This window comes from Mauremys reevesii, linkage group 11 (genome assembly GCF_016161935.1).
Source record: "Mauremys reevesii isolate NIE-2019 linkage group 11, ASM1616193v1, whole genome shotgun sequence".
In the NCBI taxonomy this organism is placed as follows: Eukaryota; Metazoa; Chordata; order Testudines; family Geoemydidae; genus Mauremys; species Mauremys reevesii.
The window spans coordinates 71,381,828-71,397,349 of NC_052633.1; the positions used below are offsets into that span (position 1 = coordinate 71,381,828).

Consider the following 15,522-nt stretch of genomic DNA (forward strand, 5'->3'; position numbering starts at 1 on the left):
ATTGAGCAAAAGAAAATCCCTTAACTGATTTTTCTTTTCCTTCATAAATTAATGAAAATATATCCCCTACATTCTGTGAACCTCTCCTTTTACAAATCCTACCCAGATGCATAGATTCCAAAGGCCAGATAAAACCATTGTGACATCTCAGCTGCGCTCCTGTGTAATAGAGGCCATAGAATTTCCCCAAAATAATTCCTAAAGCAGATCTTTTAGGGATAAAAATAGCTTATCTTGATTTTAAAATTGCCAGTGATGCAGAATCCACCATGATCCTTGGTAATTTGTTCCTGACTGTTAAAAATTGACGCCTTATTTCCAGTCTCAAATTTGTCTAGTTTCAATTTCCAGCCGTTGGATCGTGTTATACCTTTCTCTGCTAGATTGAAGAGGCCAGGTACATATAGACTGAAGGAAACAGCCTCCTCTGTGATACCATCTCTTCTGATTAATATTGTAAAGAGTTGGGAAGATAAGGTTAAAGAGAATCTTAGCGTCATCTTTAAAGCAATGCCTTGATGCACAGGCTGGTAATGTTATAGGATATGGTATAGACTAGCAGATGACACACGCCATAAAATAATTATGTATTGGCTGAGACAGCTAAATAAAAGTTGAAGATCAATAATTTGGGTTAAAAGGTCGATATTTTTCTTATAACGATTACAATATTTTATTTCATTGTATATAATAACCCCTAAGGAACTTGAAACTACGTTGTTATTCTTTATAGCTTTACACCATAGCTTTACATGGCAGTTTACAGAAGAAATTGGATTTACAGTTAAAGAAATGGGATTTTCCTCAGCTGATGTAAATGAAAAGCCAGTATTTCATTAAACTGGGGTGAATCCAGGATAACATCACTGATCCCATGGAGTTGCTTCAGATTTGTACTGCCATAACTCAGATTGACATCTATCCCATGATCCCAGCATTATTATTTAATATTTATAAAGGATTATAGTTAAGCATGGTGCTTTACGGACCAATGAAGACATAAAAAGCCAAAGTCTGATCTTACTTACGCTGGTATAAATCCAGAATAATTCCACTGACTTCTGCCAGTCCAAAGGAACTCCACCAGATTGGCCAGTGCTGTAACCCTATCATCCATGAAGTCTTTAAATCAAGATTGGATGCTTTTGCTAAATGCAGTGCTCTCGTCCAGCCATTCCTGCACTTAGCCTGCTGGATGAAATTCTGCTGTGCAGGAGGTCAGACTAGCTAATCACAATGTCTTAATATCTATTAACTATATTTATCCAGACCCTCAGCTAAGCTAGTCAACTTGTTGTTTTCGTAGAGCTACATGAATCAACCTGAGGAACACTGACATCTTATGAGAGAGGTTCAACCTAACATACATTTCTGCACCAAATGAGTGAGGAGGGATACGGGGCGTTAGGCAATAATGCCCCATTTGGCGTGCCTTATTATTTAATTGTGAGAGAGCTTCTTCCCATTGTTTCAGCAAAGTGTCATTATCAATAGCCATTTGGAGGAAATCAGAAGGAAATCGTGTCGTCTGCTGCTGCATGCAGCTGGTAATTCATGCTTAGAGATAAAACAGCCTCAACCGCGCTGTTAATTTGTATATAAATGTAAATCAGTCCCCTTATTTGCACAGCAGGAGGCTAAATTGCATCATTGCACAAATAAATCTGACATTTAAAAAAAAATTTGACACTGCATAGCAGAGTGCTGTCTTCAATGCTACCTTTCATTCTACAGAAACAGTTCCAGAAACAGGCATCCCTCTGGATAAAGACACTGATGGAGACAATTCATGTAAACTGTCATAGATCCTCTGACTGCAATAGAGAAGCCGAGGATCTGGCCCAAGGACAAAAAGGAAAGTAAGGGGGAAAAGCCCTTCAGTTAGATGGGAGGGAAATTTATTTCTAAACTAGTATGTTAAATGCTTCCTTATGGGTAAGAGATTCCCCCCTGAGAAAGTAGCACCCCTGGTGAAACTCAGACATGGAGTTTATCACAGCTCCGCTTGCTAGTGTCTTAAACCACTGGCTAAAGCCTATATCTAAATGCACTTACTTCATTGATCCCTCATCTGCCTGAGACACAAGACAACCAGTTACTCCTTAAATGCTGCCTGCTGCATGTATTGTGTGTGTCAATAATGCATGGACAGGTCTGCACTTCAAAAAAATAGAACTAGTTTTATGCTGCAACATGAAATGGCAGGAGAAGGGTTAATGTAACTCTCCCTTAGCGCTAAGGAGTCAGAGGGGTTTTTCAGAAGTTTGGAGTTCCTGCCTTCACCCGTGAATTAAATCGATGGCCCTACATTTTTAAAGTTGTCTAGGGATGTTGAGTGCTTCCAGGTGTGGCATGTTAAAGGGACATGTCTTTCAGAGAGTCAGACACACAGCGCGTTGTGAAAATCAGGCCACTGCACGGTGTCTCAAGTTGACCCTCTAAAAACTGAGATTTCCCCCAAATCACTTTGTCACTTTTGATAATCTAAGCCACAAGCAGTCTTGCCAACTCCAAGCATTAAAATCCCATGAATAAGGTTCCCCAGAACTCATGAGTCTGGCTTAAAAATGATTAGATTTAAAAAACAGCTTTTTTATTTGCCTTCTGGTTTTTGATTAAGGGTCACATTGCTAAGTTTTTCTTCACCATGTTGAGAGCTAGAAAATTACTATTTTTAAACAGAAAGCTGAGAGCCTCACATAATCATATGACTCCGGGAGCTGGGACCTTAAGAAAAACTATGATTGTAAGACTGGTAATAAAATCACCAGAGTTGGCAACGTTGCATGAGATTCTAGTAAGAAACATGTGTTCTGCCTATAGAGAAACTATTTTTTAAACGAAAACAAATTAAGCATAACCTTGTATGCAGTTTGTTCTTTTATTCAGAACCATAATTAAGATCTGACCTGTGACCACACGCACTAAACCTAAGGCAGCTGCACACAAATGAGTTGTACACCAAAATGCATTAAAAACATTAAGGTTTTCTTAATTCTTAATTTCTTAATTCTTGCTAGCAAGTTAAAGAACTATTGACTGGATGAATGGACTATAAGTTGGATAGAAAGTGGGCTACATCGTTGGGCTCAACGGGTAGTGATCAACGGCTAGATGTTTAGTTGGCAGCTAGTATCAAGCGGAGTGCCCCAAGGGTCGGTCCTGGGGCCAGTTTTGTTCAACATCTTCATTAATGATCTGGATGATGGGATGGATTGCACCCTCAGCAAATTTGCAGATGACACTAAACTGCGGGGAGAGGTAGATACGCTGAAGGGTAGGGATACAGTCCAGAGTGACGTAGACAAATTGGAGGATTGGCCAAAAGAAATCTGATGAGGTTCAACAAGGACAAGTGCAGAGTCCTGCACTTAGGAGGGAAGAATCCCATGCACTGCTACAGGCTGGGGACCGAGTGGTTAAGCGGCAGTTCTGCAGAAAAAGGACATGGGGATTACAGTGAATGAGAAGCTCAATATGAGTCAACAGTGTGCCCTTGTTACCACAAAGTCTAACAGCATATTGGGCTGCATTCATAGGAGCATTCCCAGCAGATCAAGGGAAGTGATTATTCCCCTCTATTCAGCACTGGTGAGGCCACATCTGGAGTATTGCGTCCATTTTTGGGCCCTCCACTACAGAAGGGATGTGGACAAATTGGAGGAAGTCCAGTGGAGGGCAACAAAAATGATCAGGGGGCTGGGGCACCTGACTTATGAGGAGAGACTGAGGGAACTGGTGTTATTTAACCTGCAGAAGAGAAGGATGAGGGGGGATTTGATAACAGCCTTCAACTACCTGAAGGGGGGTTCCAAAGAGGATGGAGCTCGGCTGTTCTCAGTGGTGGCAGATGACAGAACAAGGAGCAATGGTCTCAAGTTGTAGGGGGGAGGTCTAGGTTGGCTATTAGGAAAAACTATTTCACTAGGAGGGTGGTGAAGCACTGGAATGGGTTACGTAGGGAGGTGGTGGAATCTCCATCCTTAAAGGTTTTTAATGCTCGGCTTGGCAAACCCTTGGCTGGGATGATTTAGTTGGTGTTGGTCCTGCTTTCAGCAGTGGGTTGGACTAGTTGACCTCCTGAGGTCTCTTCCAACCCTTATCTCCTTTGATTAAGTTAATTAACACCCGAAAGGTAAGGGGAGTTGAAGATGATACAATAGGAGTTATGCGGGTCAGCTGCGTCCCTTTCTTAATGTTTATGGTATAGCTGGAAATTGACAAAAGTGTATGTCAAATTAAAAATCCTCAGCCACAAAGGCCTCAAAATCAGAGCCACCATCCATAATGAATCCATGACAAAGATGGTAGCTCTGATGCTGATCCCTTTGTCACTGAGGATTTTTAATTTAGGATGCACTTTTGTATACTTCCATCTTTCAGGAGATAGATTAGACGTTGTACTTTTAAAAAAAAGAGACAGTTTCAGGAGCTTGTTAAGAGCTCCTGTACCGTCTTCCCTGAGTTCAAGGCTTACAGGATTTACAGGATCAATTTTAAAAAAATATGAAGATTGAGCTCCTTGTTATACTCAGTCTCCATGTAAGAAATTGTCTTTACCTTGACTCCTATCTCCAGTTGCCCTGCATTTCCCCAGCCTCTAAGTTTCTACAACATACACTTCTCCTGGCTCTTCTAAATCTCTTTGCCTAGAATGGAAGCTGAACATCTAATTGTATTTTGTCCTGAAATATCTTTTACTTCCTTCTACCACTCCTAGCAAGGCACAGGACTGGAATAACTGTGTAAATAAACCACTACTCAGTGACACACTCAAGCAGACTTATTATTTCATTCTTTCAGACAGTTCATAGGGAGATTTTAAAGTAGCTGGAGGCACCAAAATTTCTCCCCCCGTGTTGCTAGGCAGGGAGACCATTTTACCAGCAGCCTAATATAAGATTTGTGTAAAACCAATCTAAAGCCCACTACCCCATCAAGAGTAAAGCTCTTACCACAGAGTCAAATCCCATCCCCTTTTAATAGGGATGGAATATATATATATATATATATTTTACAAATGCTTTCTTCATCATTCCCAGCTCTATGCTACCCTTCTCTGAAGCCACCACAGCCCTTCGCTAGGAAAGGTTTCTCCTTCAGCTTTTTTTCAGCTTTCCCAGAGTCACCTTTTGGCAACATTCCTTCTGCCCAACAACTGGCAAAGTCTCCAAACCCACCACAATCTTTTTGTCCTAATACTGACAACTCACTCTACACAGAAGCTCCCTTCTTGCTCTCTCTGCTCAAGTTAAAGGTTTGGATTGATCCCTAGCTGTTAGTGGATCACAGTCTAACCATTGTGCATTTCTTTAAACCCCCTTTTCACCTCTCTTGTACCCTCTGTTGTTCCTTTATAAAGATCTGGGGAAAGTCAACCAACTGGTTATCCAAGATTTTTCACATCAAGTAGGCAGGTGAATCAGATTCAACATCTCTGATCAAACAGACAAACCCTAAATATTAAAACTAAGCCCCACCTTGCATGATATTAGACCAGCAAACAGATTTAAAGGTAAATCAGACATTCACCGCTGCAACATGGAACACTAGCACTTGACTTAAGAGGCCAGGGTCCAGATCTTTAATGGTATTTTGGTGCCTTCAAAGGCACCTAATTATAGACATATAATTGGGATTTTCAAAAGCACCTAGGCACCTATCTTCCATGGACATAAATGAGAGATAGGCACTAGATACCTTTAAATATCTGAGCCTAAGTCCATTTGCTGGGAGCAAATGGGAGAAATTCATTTGTGGTTGAGTCACAGAAGGAGTATAAGAAACACATTGAACAGCAGGTTTAAATTACGAGATAAAAAAGTAGATTTGCGAGGTTGAAAATGTTCATAAAATGCTGAACTCTCTGAAGCTTGTCTCGCTAAAAAAGCCCAAACAGTCATGGCTGGTGTATTAAAATGTAAGAAAAACAGGATTCAGACCATTTTTAAAAAAATAAACATGAAATGGATTGAAAATAACAAGCCCAAGTCTTGACATTTACCGGGGATGGAACAAAGCCAGCCAACCAACCAACCAACAAAACCAAACAAATAAAATATATACTCCAATCTGAGCAATGAAAAGGGGGGGGAAAGCTACCGAGAAACTAGAGCATTGCCCAAAGGGAAGTAAACATAAAAGATAAGTTATCCGCATGAGCTCTCAAGTAAAGAGCAGCAGTCAATGTAGGAAACGGATTTTTTTTTTAAGACAAAGTACAGAAAGCCCTGGATGAATCGGAAGGGGGGAGAAAGGCAAAGCAGTAGGAGACATGAGATGACCCAGTGACCTACTATTGTTCTTTATGAGTTCTTATGTGTTTATAGTGCCCAAGATTTGGTCTACTCCCTGTTTATGGAAACCTGACAATGGTTCATGATGCTGCTTTTAGTGCCTGGGCTTACATGACATTAGCTCGTTTAATAAGTCACTCTTTATGCTGGCTCCTTCCCAATGCCGTGGTACATCTCCAGTGTGAGCTGCTGTCAGCTGCCAGATAGAGACTAGAAGATATGCTCACTGGAGGGTAGATGGCACAGTATTCTTGTTGTTAAACAGCAGTATGCAATGGCCTCAGGCTTTATGTGCTAGTGGTCAGATTAACGCAACATTAATCTTATTGGCTATAGATACGCACACAAATCAAATAGATGTGGTGTACATACACGATAGTGGCAGAAGCTATGGCTCCATAGTTCAGGCTGAACTGAGTTTTGCCCTTGCAGCAAGAATTCACCCTTTGTGTTATGTATGAAGAATACAGCATTTTCTCCCCCAAAATGTTAACTGCTTGTTGTTCGAGCACAGAATTCCGTGTCTGAGAATTTGCAGGTAAATCTGTTCATTTGTGAGTTAAAATGAATGAAAAATCTGGTCCGTTAAGAAATTGATCACCCAGTGTGTCAGTCCATTTTTTTTTTTGTCCCAAATGATCTTGGTAATGAAAACATTCTCCCTCGAACAAACACTGGAAATCCAGGAGATTCAGAATTAAAGCGCAACTCAGCAGAAATCCAAGCACGCGAAGGTCTGGAAATGCTCAGATCAGGCACCCAAACCACCTTAACTCAGGCCGGTAGTGACTCTGTACAATTATGATTAGTGCATTTTAGTTCATGGTCCCAGAAACGGTTTTGTAAAGACATTACATATGTTCATATATTTTTCCTCATGATGTGGCAGTTACAATCAGCACTGTTCAGAACAACTGCAATGTAGGTGCCACGAATGCAGCCTGCTGACCCCTGTCCCCTCCACCCCGCCCCAACCTTCTTGAATCCTCTATTGGATGGTCAGCCTTTACTCCAAGAAGGAAATTCAGATGCCTTTGCCGCTCTCCTGAGGGCACAAGCTTCAGTGTTGTTTTTTGTGAATTGGATTGAAAATTCCCAAGTTCTCTCAACACACCTTTCAAGATCCAGTGGTCCTACACATGTCTATCACAACATGTGGTGCACCCCATCCCATTCACTAAATGCCACCAATAGCAACTATCTAGGTGCAACCAGGTAATCACTCCGCTCTCAAATGAACTCACACGGGAAAAGTATAAAAACCAAAAACACTCCGCCACCTGTGGGTGAACACTTTTCACCAAGCAATCACTTTATAGCTGACCCATCAGTCCTCCTCCTCAGTGGAAACCTGCACAACACTTCCAAAAGACGAGGCGGGGAGCTTAAATTCATAGCTTTGTTTGACACTAAAAATCATGGGCTAAACAGAGACACTGGATTTATGGCTTGTTACAACAATCTGTAACCCACTAACCCCCCTTTGTCCTATAACACCCTTGTTGTCAACAGGTCACTTCACCTGGAAGAATCCCTTAAAGATGTGCTAATTACTTATGCTAAACTATCTGTTTGATTGTACCATATTTAGCTGTGACATTCTGAGTACCTTCCCCAGACCTGAGGAAGAGCTCTGTGTAGCTCGAAAGCTTGTCTCTCTCGTCAACAGAAGTTGGTCCAATAAAAGATACCACCTCACCCACCTTGTCTTTCTCATGTCCTGGGACCGACACAGCTGCAATACTGCATACACCATCTTATGAACTCAACTGAATACATGGCAACAACTCTCAGTAGCTTCCATGATGCAAAGGATATGAATCAATGATCTAGAAGGGTCTCAAACCCATTCCGAATCTTCTGAGCCATCTAGTTCTACTTCCTTGATTTATTCACTCATCAATTTGGTCATATAATTTCTAGCATCCTCAGGAGTCCAATACATATTTAAGATGAGGGTGCATGGAAAAATGTTCTCGTAATAAAATTGCTGATTGATAAAGGAATATTGTTCTGGTTGATGCGAATCCAGCACTTTTCCAGAGCATTGGGCCTCCTGCTTCCCCAGAACTACTTTGTCTCTTTCACTTGGTGAAATACAGTCTAGTTTCCCTTTCCCTCCAGTAACTTGAGACCCATTTCCTCTGATAGCCTATGCCTTTTCTTTGTATCGCTGGAGAACGTCATTAGTCACTCCTGCCATTCACTCACTTTCATGAACACTGAAATCCCACAATTTCAATGTGACAGACTTTTTCCCTATTTCCTAGAATGTCCAGTGCCGGTGATTTAGTGCTCAGAAACAACTCCAAGAGTCTCTCGTCTCATTTTTTTCGACTCACCAAGAAAGTATCAGCAAGAAGAGACTTGCAAGGATAAATCAAAGCGCAAGAGACTCTGCTAAACTAGAGCAATTTTTATAGCATGTGGATGATACTGCAGCACTGTTAACCAGAGTGTAAATGATTGAACAGGTGATGAATTCCTCAGAGGAAAAAGCCATTAGGCAGTTTTAAATCCATAAAAAAAAAATTGTATTATGTGCTATAAAGAGCAACTGAATGTCCTTTTCTTCCCCCTCTAATAGAATCTTCATCCAATCTCTTCTATATTGTCTTCCTGGGGCATTTTATTAACACATACTAAACAATCACCATGTTGAATTTCAATGTGATTTATAAATTTGCAGTTGCAGTGTAGTACTGCTGATCTGCTCCAGTTTTATTCCCATTAGACTCTTGTACATGTTATTTGTAAAATAAGACAACTCAGTTGTTTCCTTTTGCATATAACACAGTTGTAGGGAAGCCAATGTGTACAATTATCAAATGTGCTTAAGTTACTTAGCCGCCTAAATCTTATTTTCAAAAGCAACTTTCAGCTACTTCGGTGCGTAAATCTCTTTGACTGTCACTTTTGAAAATGTGATTTAGGCGTCCCAGGCCCAGATTTTTAAAGGTATTTACATATTGTTGTGCTCAGTGTTGCAATGCCTAACTGATTTAGGAGACCAAGTCTCATTTTCTAAAGGGATTTAGGCACTTAGGAATCAAAATGCCTTTGACAGGCTTCTAAATGCCTAAATACTTTTTGAAAATGAGAATTGGCCTCCTGAAGCAGTTAGGAGTTGTAATGCTGCACGCAGCAATGCTTAAGTCTCTTTACAAATCTGGACCTATGTCATTAATGCTCTTTGGAGATCATTTTGTGGGAGGATCCTTATGTGTACTGAAAAACATTATTTTAGAGAGTCTAAAATAAATGGAAGCTGCCTCACATCCATGAAGATCCCAAAGTGCTTTCCAAAGGATATATTCAGGCATCACTCCAATTGTCTTCCATCACGGGAGTGTATGCACTCCTGGCTTACGGATTTAGCATGTTATGATGAATTCATTGGTTGATTTCAAAGTTTTGCATTTGAAAATTCTAGGTTTAGGGACCTAACTCTCTTAGGCCCCTTTGAAAATCCCAGGCTTAGTAATTGCCACCTCCCCTAGTGTTGTAGGATCAAGTCTGCTGTTCTGCCTCCAACAGTGATCAATTCATTAAGTTAATGGAGATGGGCCTGTACCAAAATCCATACTTCCAATAAAATGGACCATGACTACATTTATCCAGACATCGCAGCTATTGTCAGGCATCAAACTTGGAACTACCAGTCCCCAAAACTCACATCTCTGCCACTTGACATAAAGGAGAAAGCTAGGATAAAGGAACAGGCCAGTATAATCATTGGGACCAGGCATTAGAATGAGCCTAATCACATGAACATTAAGTCAGTGCACATGCACGTCTGGAAAAAGGAGATTAAATGTTATGGCCAACCCCTCACACTGCAATGGGTTAAGCAAGAATATCCATGAAACTTGGGCAAGTTTGTATCTAAATCAGAAATTTGCAGCTAGCAACTCCCCCATAATAAACCTAGCTAAGGGTTTTAAGCATGTCTTTAGCCCCATTGATTTCAATGAGCAATGTTATACATTATAGGGTGCGGGGTGGGGGAATTCTCCCTGAGCCCAGCAACATGAAGGTTGAACCTTAACCTGCATAACTGCCAATGCAAGTCATGCTCATGCATATACAGTTCAACTTCTAGCCATGATATTTTCTCCCATATCTATTAAGATGCCTTAACACTTGTGCTAGAAACCACTGTAAAGGAAATGAATCACAAGTGGAGTTTTTCCAGTGCCTGCTGCCCATCAGAAAGATGACCTGAGTCAGCAGCAATATAGCGTATTGCCTGTTTCAAGCTTCAAGTTCTGCTTTTCCACCTTCCTCAGAGCAACTGCCTCCTCACTTATCAAAGGAAATGACCAGCTGTCTGCTATTTAATTGGGACTTGAGAACTCCGAGGAGACTTGAATAACTCAGCAAGCAAACCCTTCCTCCTTGATGAACTGCTGCTGCTGCTTTTTTCCCCTTCCTGTTGCTTTCCAGGGATATCTGTCCAGTATGGGTTTTTTTTTGTGTGTGCCCTTCACAATGTGGGGAGATGAGTTTGCCTTTTTTCTCGTAAGTTTCAACAAATGCGGTTTAAGAAGATGAAAATGCTCCTATTCAGAGGCGGAGGAGAGAAGCAGGGCTGCTTTGAATTGGCCTGCCTATCATGAATAGAACTAGACTCTAAAAGATGGAAAACTGTATCTTAGGAGGATATTTTCAATTGTCCACTACAAGGAAAGTACCACTAGAGAGATGACAACAAAAGAATGCTTTTATTAATCTGTCTTTGTTGAATTAACTGCAAAGTTTCCTATGCAAAGAGAAACCGATTGTTGACACTAATTACTGATGGCTTTAGAAACAATTTTACCATTTAACCAATGCCTCCTATGCAACACAGCTAACTCATGACCTGCTTTGATGCCTATTCATTTAGCCGCCAAGCCTCCAAAGCACTTAAATAGGTATAACCTTGCGCAGCTCAGTAGCTCCACTGATGTCAATTCACATAGCTTAAAGTTATGGATATGCTTAAGTGTTTTGCTGGATCAGGGCTTAGTAGAGACCCAATGCTGATATTTGATGGTTGTTGTTGTTGTTTTTTTAAATAGATAGTGGCCCCTGTAGCCCATCACAACATTTTAGAATTACTCCACTTGTAAACTATAACTGAAGCCACTTAAGAAAATATGTAAATAGTAGAAGCACTGCCAGCAGATCGAGGGACGTGATTATTCCCCTCTAGTCAGCACTGGGGAGGCCACATCTTGAGTATTGCATCCAGTTTTGGGCCCCCCACTACAGAAAGGTTGTGGACAAATTGGAGGGAGTCCAGTGGAGGGTAACAAAAATGATTAGGGGGCTGGGGCACATGACTTACGAGGAGAGGCTGAGGGAACTGGGATTGTTTAGTCTGCAGAAGAGAAGAGTGAGGGGGGATTTGATAGCAGCCTTCACCTACCCAGTAGTGTAGTGGGCGGGATTCAGTGGAAGCAGCCGCTTCCCCTCAGGCCAGCAGGCACGGAAGCGGTGCCTGCCGGCCGGTGCTGACACCCACACAGCCGGAGGAGCCGCGGGGCGGCAGACCGGCATGGAAGCTGCGCCTGCCGGCCGGTGCAGGCACAGCCAAGCACTGGGACAGGAGCTGGGGACAGGCAGCAACGCAGGAGGGAAGGTGAGCGGGGGGCGGAGGTGGTCCAGTCTGGAGGCGTGGCCAGAGGGGGAACCAAGGAGGGGGGCGCCTTTTTAATGTTTTTTGCTCCCCCTACGCTGAAAACCTGGCTACGCCACTGCAACTACCTGAAGGAGGCTTCCAAAGAGGATGGAGCTTGGCTGTTCTCAGTGGTGGCAGATGACAGAACAAGGAACAATGGTCTCAAGTTGCAGTGGTGGAGGTCGAGGTTGGATATTAGGAAACACTGGAATGGGTTACCTAGGGAGGTGGTGGAATCTCCATTCTTCGAGGTTTTTAATGCCCGGCTTGATAAAGCCCTGGCTGGGATGATTTAGTTGGTGGTGGTCCTGCTTTGAGCAAGGGTTTGGGCTAGATGACCTCCTAAGGACTCTTCCAACCCTAATCTTCTATGATTCTATGTGTGCATTAATTAACCCATGTGGACATTTAGGGCCAGATGCATATCTGGTGTAATTCTGTGTAGCTCCATTGATGTCAATCTGGCCCTATTGTCTGCAGGAATATACCATTTTGCTTGGACACACTCTGTGTGCCATTTGTACCCATACTGAGGTGGTTTGGTAGAAAGTGAAAGATGCATATGAGCTTCAACATAAGCATTCTCTTTCTTGTAACCACATAAAATATTATCTCAGCTGGAGAAGAGGTGAAAACAGTGTATTTCTGAAAAAATGAACCTACCTCTTCACAGAACACAGTGTTCAAGGACTTGTAAACAATGCACATAGGTCAGAATAAACAACACCAAAGCTGGGCATATCCTTCCAGTAGGGCTGTTCCACTTGAAGCTGGGTGTTGACAAAGAATTCTAGCTGGGAAAGTAGGTGAAGTTTGAGCAGGCAAGTCCTGAGGATTCAATCCCAGAATTTGGAGTAAGCGGTCCTTGAGCAAGTGGAACAGTTTTGATTGTCTGCCCTTGCCCAGCAGACAGGGGAATGAGGAAAGGGGTTTCCTCTGTATAGTCATATTAGGCTCTGAAAACCTATAATCTGGAAGGAATTGGATGGTCTGGGATTGGGGAGGTCTTTCTTTTCCCAAGCATTGTGCTCAGGATCCTTGGCAATGAGTCCCCAGACAGAGATTTCACTCTGTCTCCAGTTTTGACCTGGTCTTGCCCACCATGGAGGGAAGCTCCAGCCCCCTCTGTTCTCACATTAAAAAAAAAATCTAGATTACAGACATTTTGGCTTTCACAAAACTCAGCCTCAATAACTAAGCCCAAAGCTTTAGAAATATAGTGCATAATGCTCACAGAGCCACAGGCTCCACAGACCAGGCCCAAATTGGCTTGTAGCCACTCAATATGTCCACTTCCCTCAGTTGTCACTTATCCAAGTTCTACTTGACTTGGTTGAAGAAGAGACAGGCTGGGTTTTGTGGACTTTTCTTTTAGATAGTTGATCATGTTCACACGCTACTGTATTCCATGAAGCTAGCCTAGACCAGCAATGCCAGTAGACAGTTAGAAAGGCCATTCCCTCCCAAGAATTTCACCTTAACAGAAAGCAAAGGAAATCTCATGAGGGAACCTGTTCTTATGAGGTGAAATTCTATGGGCTGTGTTCTGCAGGAGGTCAGACAAAGTCATTAGAGCAGTCCATTCTGGCCTTAAAATGTATGAGCTATCAACCTTCACTGCTTACAACTTTTAATAAAATTAAAGGAAAGACAGAGAGGTTGGCTGGTGGGATCCTGCGGAATTGTTATAAAAAAAATGAAGTTGTCCATTTCTTGTAGTTACTAGGCCATTATCTGCTTATGTAGCATAATGCATCTCTCACAAGAAATCCCTCAATGTTAGTATAGCAATTGATCAGCCTCCCACATCTGTCACTAAAATTGCATTTCCCTTCAGGTTCACCAACTGCAGCCTGAGCGATCTCACTGTGCCGTTTCCCCAAGCAACATCGAGCTAGGTAGTATGTACCAGCATTTTATTCTACAAGCATCAGTTTAAGCAGCAGTATTTCTAGGAGGACCAAGACATTATATCCATATTTTTTTTCATTTCAAGTCCCATTTCAGATTTTGCTCAGAGAATGCGATTATAAAAATGGTTTAGTTTTGAAATAAATTTCCTTGTGACTTCAAAAGTGGGTCTTTAATTCGCCAATCCTATCATTAATTTGTGACTCACTCCGTTTTGGTGTTGTCTCTCCTCTTAAAGGATTGAAATGGTAACTCAAATGAACGTATCTGATAACTCAGCAGCAGTTTAATAACCAATCGGAATGAATCTTCGTCATTTTTTATCCTTCGAAGCTAATCTGAGAAAATGTAAAACAGAAAATTAAACTCAAAGGAGATTAGAAAGTTTGGGTGTGTTTATTTTTTATTTTTTATTTCCAGGTTATGTTTTCTTTGAAGGCAAATTGCTTTATGGAAGTATTAGAAGTGGCTTCTTGACAGCAAGATGGGATTGGAGTGAAATTTCCATTCTAGTCAAAGCTGTCTTTACAAACCATGCAATTTTCCTTATCCTCCAAGTTTAAATTCAAGGCTCCTATAGTGATATCACACTCAATCAAATCCGACAGGTTATTTCTATTAAAGTTTGGGGTTGAATGGAGACTAACTAGAATGGCGATTCTATTGCTAATATTTCATTCTAGTGGCAGCATGCAATAGCTTGGATGAATTTAAGCAGATAAAATTTATAACATGGCTGGAATTGAAAAACTGCTTGTTTATATAATTTCAATGCATTCAAATAAAATCCCATTTTTTCCTACTGTCTTTAAGTGATATTTCTTTGTAATTGTCTTATTGTTTTTGCTGACACAGCCCTTATTAGTTGGCACTGTAATTATTCCTCCTAAACATCTTACTGTTGTTTTTTATATCCTGATCTACAATATTGCAGTGATCAATGTTGCTAACTTGCTATTTTCCTATTATCTTACTAAAGGAAAACATGTTTTATTGGTTAATCTCATGGAGATAATACTGTGTATTTAAACATTGCAGTATTTCCAAGCTGTCAATTGCTCTTGTTTAACCTGGCACAATGAAAACTCATTCTCTTCAATTTTATTAGCTTCTTTTCAGCTGAAGACCTTTGGCAGAATCAGTTTGTTAATGAAAGAGGAAAAAAAGAGTAAGAATGGCCATACTGGGTCAGATCATCTAGCCTAATACCCTGTCTTCTGACAGTGATGAGTGCCAGATGCTTCAGAAGGAATGAACAGAAGAAGGCAATTATTGAGTGATTCATCCCCTGTCCAGTCCCAACGTCTGGAAGTCATAGGCTTAGGGATACCCAGAGCACGGGATTGCATCCCTGATCATCTTGGCTAAGAGCCATTGATGGACCTATCCGCCATGAACATCTCTATTTCTTTTTTTACCCCAGTTATATTTTTGGCCTTCACAAAATCCCCTGGCAATGAGTTCCACAGGTTGACTATGTATGTGTATTGTGTGAAGAAGTCCTTGTCTGTTTGTTTGAAACCTGCGTCCTATAAATTTCATTGGCTGATCCCCGTTTCTTGTGCTATGTGATGGGGAAAATAACACTTCTCTATTCACTTTCTCCATACCAAAATTATTGCAAGCAATTGTCTTTCCTCTTAGCTTCTT

The 15,522-nt window shown here is 41.4% G+C and overlaps 1 long non-coding RNA gene across 1 annotated transcript; it reads left to right on the forward strand.

The window, feature by feature from the left end:
- Positions 1 to 228: 228 nt before the first annotated feature.
- On the forward strand, positions 229 to 13,955 carry LOC120374225. The gene is made up of 3 exons (XR_005585947.1): positions 229 to 279; positions 1,735 to 1,859; positions 13,799 to 13,955. It is a non-coding gene; the product is annotated as an uncharacterized LOC120374225 (long non-coding RNA).
- The last annotated feature ends 1,567 nt before the right edge of the window (positions 13,956 to 15,522 follow it).